Consider the following 7,306-nt stretch of genomic DNA (forward strand, 5'->3'; position numbering starts at 1 on the left):
AACTGAAAACTAAGATAAAGTGGAGCACAACCCCACATATATCTTTGTTATGAGGGTTTATTGGAAGGATTCTTAAACTGAATTATATGCTTAACGTCGGTATGCTGGTATTTGGAGGAATACACTCGGCCAGTTCAAATTTAAAGTAATTGAATCTAAAGTTAAGTCCAAATTATTACAGTCGCCCCCTAGTGGCACAGCGGAATGTCTGCGGACTTGCAACTCTAGAAACTGGGTTTCGATATCCGTGGTGGGCAGAGCACAGATAGCCCATTGTGTAGCTTTGTGCTTAATTACAAACAAACAAACATTATTACAGTTTGACAACTTGTAACGAAATGTTCTGTTTATACTGATAAAGATCTTAACGAAATTGTTGGAAACTTATAGCTGTTAATCTCCAATTATTTAGCAGTATATGTAAGATTAATCTCGTATACTGTGCCATTTATAGATTTTATTAAAAAATGGTATTATTGGATCTTGTCTGTTATAGTTTGTAAGTCTATAAAACAACAAAACCTTGTAAGTAAGAAATTCATATAAATTTTTAAACTTTGTAGAACAGAGTGGAGGATTGAAACCATGTTTATACATATAAAAATGTAATTTACTCTCCAGAAAAAAAAGAAAGAAAAAAATTATTCATTCAAACCCTACGTTTCGGCTGACGCCTTTCTCAAAGACTACAGCGTCACATACAAATACTATACGTGACACTGTAACCTTTGAGAAAAACGTAAGCCGAAAAGTCGGGTTTGAATATAATCGTTTTTCTTCTGGAGTGTGAATTATCTTTTTTTTTTTTGTAAACTTGTTAGAAGCACTTTTGTGAATGCATTTAAAATATTGGTCTTCATATATATACTTAAGTAAACTGTATTCAATAATTTGCTTAAGGATTTATTGAAAGAAAAACTACAATAACAAAAATGTAATTAAATGAAGATAAATATTTTTCCGTGACTAAATTTTATTGGTTTACGAATGAATATTCTTTAGGGGTCATCATAAAGAGACTAAGGTAAAACAAAAAGCTTGTAATCACAGGCAGACAGACATTTCATCTGCTTGAACGACCTTTGATACAAGCTGTCGTTGATGTTAGCCATATTTGTTTTGAGTATCAAGAGTCTTGATTTACAAAACTATCACACTCCTTTGTCTGAATTGTGAGATAATAAACACAAGCTAATGATTCATCGAACGTTGTTAACCAAGTCTGTCTGACTGTGTATTGTAATGATGAAGACAGATTAGCTTTCTGCTATGGTAAGTGTAACTGCTAGAGATGGCAATGTTTATGTTTATTAGAACTACGTCTGATATTCAGACATTAATTAACACTAGTCTAAAGATTAACTGATAGAAGACAGAACACTTTATTATAATAATGAGCAGCGCGTGAGATTAACTTTTGTTGGTCCTTACTTTTTGTCAGCATGTGTGCTTAAACAAGGCTTAATTTACCCCGGTTCTAACATGACCGGAAGTTAAGGGATCCCGTTCTAAGAGTGTCAGAATCATCATTCTTTGGTTGAATTTAAAGTTAAACTACCACTAGTAGTTTTTTTTCCACGTCCATGTAGCTTTGTTACATTTCCGATACTTCTCTCATTCTCAAGAGATTGGATGATGGTATGTGTGTTGTCAATAGTAAGGTAATGTGAACTAGTGATAATCATTAGCTTTAAATATTTAATTTATGAGCAACTACGTAACTTACTTTAGACTATCTCTTAAATGTGTGTTAAGCTACAAAACAGGACAGTTAAGTGAAACCTTTGTTAATGACCAAGTATTGTTTTATAAGAAATTATAATTCCCTTACATTTTTGATATATGACTACATAATTGTAAGAAAATCTACAGCAAAAACACAGGGTTAAACTATAGATAGAGTTTAGAAACCGATATACTTGATTGATAATTATTTTCATTACTTATTTAGTTAGAAATTACACTCAATTGAAATTACGAATAAATATATTATCATATATTTAGCACACAAACAAAAAATATTACCGAAACGTTATCATCATATTTTTCATTACAAACTTTAACATTTTGACTATTGAGACGCAATAAAAGGAGGGAATATAAACATATTTTTTATTACAGTTTTATAAAAGTAAAAAACATTATACGAGCAAATGAGCAAAAGCATTATTGTGCACATGATTAGAAGATTTTTGGCTTCCGTAAGCATAACTGTTAAGCTCTTTACATTTGAACGGCTGACAAAATTTAATACCCGTTTAATACAATTGGGAGTTGAAAGGTTGGAACTAATGTGTAATATTTCAAAACTTGAGTAACCATTTAATTGCTCTGCAGTACAACTTATATTATTCTACTTAATAAAGATGAAGTATTTTCATTAAGTTACATACAATGATTTTTTTTTATCGAATTTCATATTCAGAGTACTTTTAATCAGTAATCTCCAAAATTTTTCACAGATTTGAACAATTCCAGCGATCTTGTAATACTTGGCGCGAAGTAAAGATTGTTTGCTTATTTTTAAAGTTTTCGCGCATAGCTACACACCGAGGCTAAATGCCCATAACCGCCCCTAATTCTAAACTGATAAACTAAAGGAAAGACTTCTAATCGATAAAACCTACCACCAATTGTTTGACTCTTTTTGTATGATCGAATAGAGAGATTTGACCGTCATTCTTATAGTACATCCACAGTACAGCGTGCTTTGTGACAGGGCCCGGCAGGCCAGGTGGTTAGGGTGCTCGACTCGCAATCTGAGGGTCGCGGGTTCAAATCCCCGTCACACCAAACATGCTCGCCCTTTCATCCGTGGGGGCGTTATAATGTGACGGTCAATCCCACTATTCGTTGGTAAAAGAGTAGCCCAAGAGTTGGCGGTGGGTGGTGATGACTAGCTGCCTTTCCTCTAGTCTTAAACTGCTAAATTAGGGACGGCTAGCGCAGATAGCCCTCGTGTAGCTTTGCACGAAATTCAAAACAAACAAACAAGCTTTGTGACAAGTGGACGCAAATCACGAAACTTTGGATTCACTCTCTGGGCACGCTTACCATTTGGCCACGTCCAGCTCGCTAAATACAGAGAAATAAGGTGTAAAAGAAACTATTTAAAGATGTACATTTATGTGACAAAACAAACACTTCAGATAAATACATGACTGATTCAAACGCTTTGTTAGATTGTCTACTTTCCAAGTACATTTCAAGCAAAAGAACATAAAAAGGTATCAGTTTATAAATTTTCGCAACTGTAGCATGTAAACATTTTTGTTACGGTAAAAAACGTGATTGAACTGTAGTATTGTTATGTGGAGTGTAGACAGATTTGTCAGCTATTTATAATATTTTGTTAAACGTAAGGTAATATTTGATATAAGACCATCATATATCGTTTATACATACTGTTTCGGTTAAATCTGAAATTTATGTGTTTACATTACACGCCGATCTCTTTGTCGGTATGCTAGACTGCTCGATTTATAAATTTAAAAATACACGTAGACTAAAGCATTGATAACAACTTACGATAAACGATAATAGGATCAGAAAATTAGCGATAGTTTTCTTGTGTAATTTATGTTACCAAAATGTATTCCATTGTGCTATAAACAATATAGCACTTTTTGTTATCACAATAAAAATATCGCTTTATATATTCAGTAGCAGTTAAGATTGTAGTTAAAAACTGAGTATTTGCCCATCCTCTATCTATGAGGATATAAAGTACCTTACAAAACTCTTTTGGGGTAAAATGAAATGTATTATTGATAGCGCGCAGTAATAACACATATTTCTCAGAAACACGAAGTTAAACATCCAAATCAACTGGGATATATAACAAATCTGTTGGATCACCCTTCTTCTGTTATAGTGGCACTTCGCATATTTTCTTATATGTTGTGTTGTGGTCTCATTGTAACAGGATATTAATTACACAGGCCTGCGATGGTTTTATTGTCTTGAAATGTTTATATGTTCCACAGTAATTCCTGTACGCTGAATCCGAAAATGATATCCATTTTTCAACATCACGTACAGATTTTTCACAAAACGTCATAACGCTATACATAAAAGAATGTTTGGTTTGTTTTGAATTTCGCGCAAAGCTGCACGAGGGCTATCTGCGCTAGCCGTCCCCAATTTAACAGTATAAGACTAGAGGGAAGGCAGCTAGTCATCACCACCACCGCCAACTCTTGGGCTACTCTTTTACCAACGAATAGTGGGATTGACCGTCACATTATAACGCCCCCACGGCTGAAAGGGCGAGCATGTTTGGTGTGACGGGGATTCGAACCCGCGACCTTCAGATTGCGAGTTGAGTGTCTTAACCACGTTGGCCATGCCGGGCCGACGTGGTTGGTCTTTGGAGCTAGTGACTATTTTTTTTTCTATTTGAATAACGTAGGAATCCATGCTAATAAATAAAAATTTAATCTGACCATTATAAAGAAAAGTATTTTAATATATTTTCTTATTACAGAAACTTAACCAGCAGTGATGTAGAAAGAAGTTTCTGAAAAAAGATTATGACAATCTATTACATTTTTTGTTGTTACACGTGAATTGTATAACGAATTTCCCCACAATTTGAAAAAAAAAATGTTTGGCGGGTTTTGCCGCCCCTTTGCCATCTCTGTAGTCGGTAGCTCACAATTAGGGATAGCGGTAGATAGCGTTGCCATTAGCAAACGAACAATTCAAAGTAATTCTAGTTGAAAATCAAATAACCATTAATTAATTTATTTCATCAAAGTGAAAATGTTTGATAACGTAGTTGAATAATAATAACAACCAAAAGGCTCCACAGTGGCACAGCGGCGTATCTGCAGACTTACAGCGCTAGAAACCGGGTTTTAATACCAGTGATGGGCAGAGCACAGATAATCCATTGTGTAGGTTTGCGCTTAACTACAAAAACAATGTTATTTATCACGAATACAACAATTTACAACGTTTTATTCTAACATCCAAACAGTTCATGTAAAATTAGTGTTACTCATCAATTAAATAATATACATCTCAGTTTGGTTATCATGTATTCACACTTTATTTTATTTGTGCAATACAAGGTTGATTTAAATATTCAGGTGAAATTACTTTTAAATAGACGGAAAATTATTTCAATATAGTGTTTCGTTTTTTATAGTATCCAGATGTGTTCGAATTTATTAATTTCCCTTCAATATACTCCACACTGTTCCAAGTAAGTTAGATCAAACAGTAAACGTATTCCCTGTTGAGTGCAGGAAAGTTATCAAAATTTGTTTAGAGTACTAGTGAGTTATTGGGTGTACGGAAATTATGTTAATACAATGTTTGCTTGTGTTTCAGAGATAGAATTCTCTGCTATAATGGCTCTTAGATTTCTTTTAGACCAATAAATACATACTGCAGTATGAATGGAGTATAATGGCTTTTAGATTTCCGTTAGGCCAATAAAGGCATATTGCTGCATGCACGGAGTATAATGGATTTTAGGTTTCCGTCAGACAAATAAAGGCTTGTTACATTCATTATGCAAGGAATATCATGGTAACATGACAAGTGTGATCTTTCTTTTAATGGCTTTCGAACGAATATTTAAATTCAACTGATACAGAATACAACTTATACGATATTTATGATTCTTGAGCAGTGTTATAAAGTTAAAGTGCTTTTTAAATATACACTATAAAAATAACTATGACAAAAGGTTCACACTTGACCTTTAAAGCACCCAACATCTACATTACTGACTTATAAGCTATTAAAAAAATCCAGATTACAATTATGTACTTTGACTTGGAGACAAAGAGCATCTCAGTTTTTGCCAGGTTTTCTTATCAGTCCTGTGATTTAAAAAGATACATGAACTCCAAGTGACTTATATAGGTTCCTAATACTTTTATGTTGAATACTGTTAATATATTATAATACTATTATAATTCATCTTTTGTAGCTGATTAGCTTGTTAGTTTAGAATTAGAATCTTATTGTTGTGTGTATATTTCGTTTTATGCAGCATATATAAAACTTACGGAACAGTAAGAAATTACCAACCAGATGAAAGAGGCCGGGCGTGGTATAATGATTAGAGTGTCACAGATCGCGAAGACCAAGGTTCGAGACGAGATATGCTGTTGAGCATGCTTCTATGCAGCATATATAAAACTTACGGAACAGTAAGAAATTACCAACCAGATCAAGGAGGCCGGGCATGGCATAATGATTAGAGTGTCACAGATCGCGAAGACCAAGGTTCGAGACGAGATATGCTGTTGAACATGCTTCGCAATTTCAGCTGTGAGTGCGTTATAAAAGTTATAGTCGGTCCCACCATTCGGTTAAAGTTAACCTTGTAGGTGGTGGATGTTTCTGACTGGTTGTCACCTCTTTCTGGTTAGCAGTTCTAAATCATGGATGGCTATGATTGAATCATCAGGCCCATGTGTCACATAAGGTGCAATTCATGCTGAAAATTCCAGATAATGGGATCAAAGACTTAGCAGGAATCTATGAAAAAGGACGCGATATATACAAAATTAACAAGATTAAGTAATGAATTACACGTGCGGGGGTGTTTAATAAGTTTAGAAACAAAAAAAAAGACTAGGATCAAAATTCAGGATCTTCCAATTTTCGCCAAAGTTGGTTATGCTTCTTTTTTTTTAAAACTATATAAGATAATGGAAATTTATAATATTTCCTTTCGGACAGACGTAATGATATTACTGACTGACTTATAAAAATTCGCTTTTTCAACTTTTTATAAGATCTTGCGTCTTTCAGGAATTGAAACTGGTTGTTTACCTCAAAATAATCATAATTCTAACCTCATTACTATACTTTGCTGCGTTGCTTATATGTACGATCTTAAATTCCACTCCTCATCTCCCCAATGAAAGAATAGAACATTCCAAGCTTTTACTTATTGTTAATTGTTTGTTTGTTTGATTTCGTGCAAAGCTACACGAGGGCTATCTGCGCTAGCCGTCTCTAATTTAGCAGTTTAAGACTAGAGGGAAGGCAGCTAGTCATCACCACCCACCGCCAACTCTTGGGCTACTCTTTTACCAACGAATAGTGGGATTGACCATCACATTATAACACCTCCACAGATGAAAGGGCAAGCATGTTTGGTGGGACGGGGATTCGAAAACCGCGACCCGCAGATTGCGAGTCGAGCTACCTAACCACCTGGCCATGCCGGGTCATACTTATTGTTAAACAAATGTTTAAACAACTCTATTTAATTATGTACTATCTGCCTAGTGTTGGCTAGCAATACGAAGAATTAACTTGTGGCGGAATGCTACAAGTT

General features: G+C 34.5%; 1 protein-coding gene across 1 annotated transcript in view; it reads left to right on the forward strand.

Moving 5' to 3' along the window:
- Window positions 1-1,222: 1,222 nt before the first annotated feature.
- Window positions 1,223-7,306, forward strand: part of LOC111083465 (formin-J-like) — a 58,903-nt gene continuing 52,819 nt past the window's right edge. The window contains 1 exon segment of the mRNA XM_022380006.1: window positions 1,223-1,272. The gene's annotated coding sequence lies outside the window, so the exon portion shown is untranslated.

The sequence above is a fragment of the Limulus polyphemus genome, unplaced genomic scaffold, assembly GCF_000517525.1.
Source record: "Limulus polyphemus unplaced genomic scaffold, Limulus_polyphemus-2.1.2 Scaffold141, whole genome shotgun sequence".
Taxonomy (NCBI): domain Eukaryota; kingdom Metazoa; phylum Arthropoda; class Merostomata; order Xiphosura; family Limulidae; genus Limulus; species Limulus polyphemus.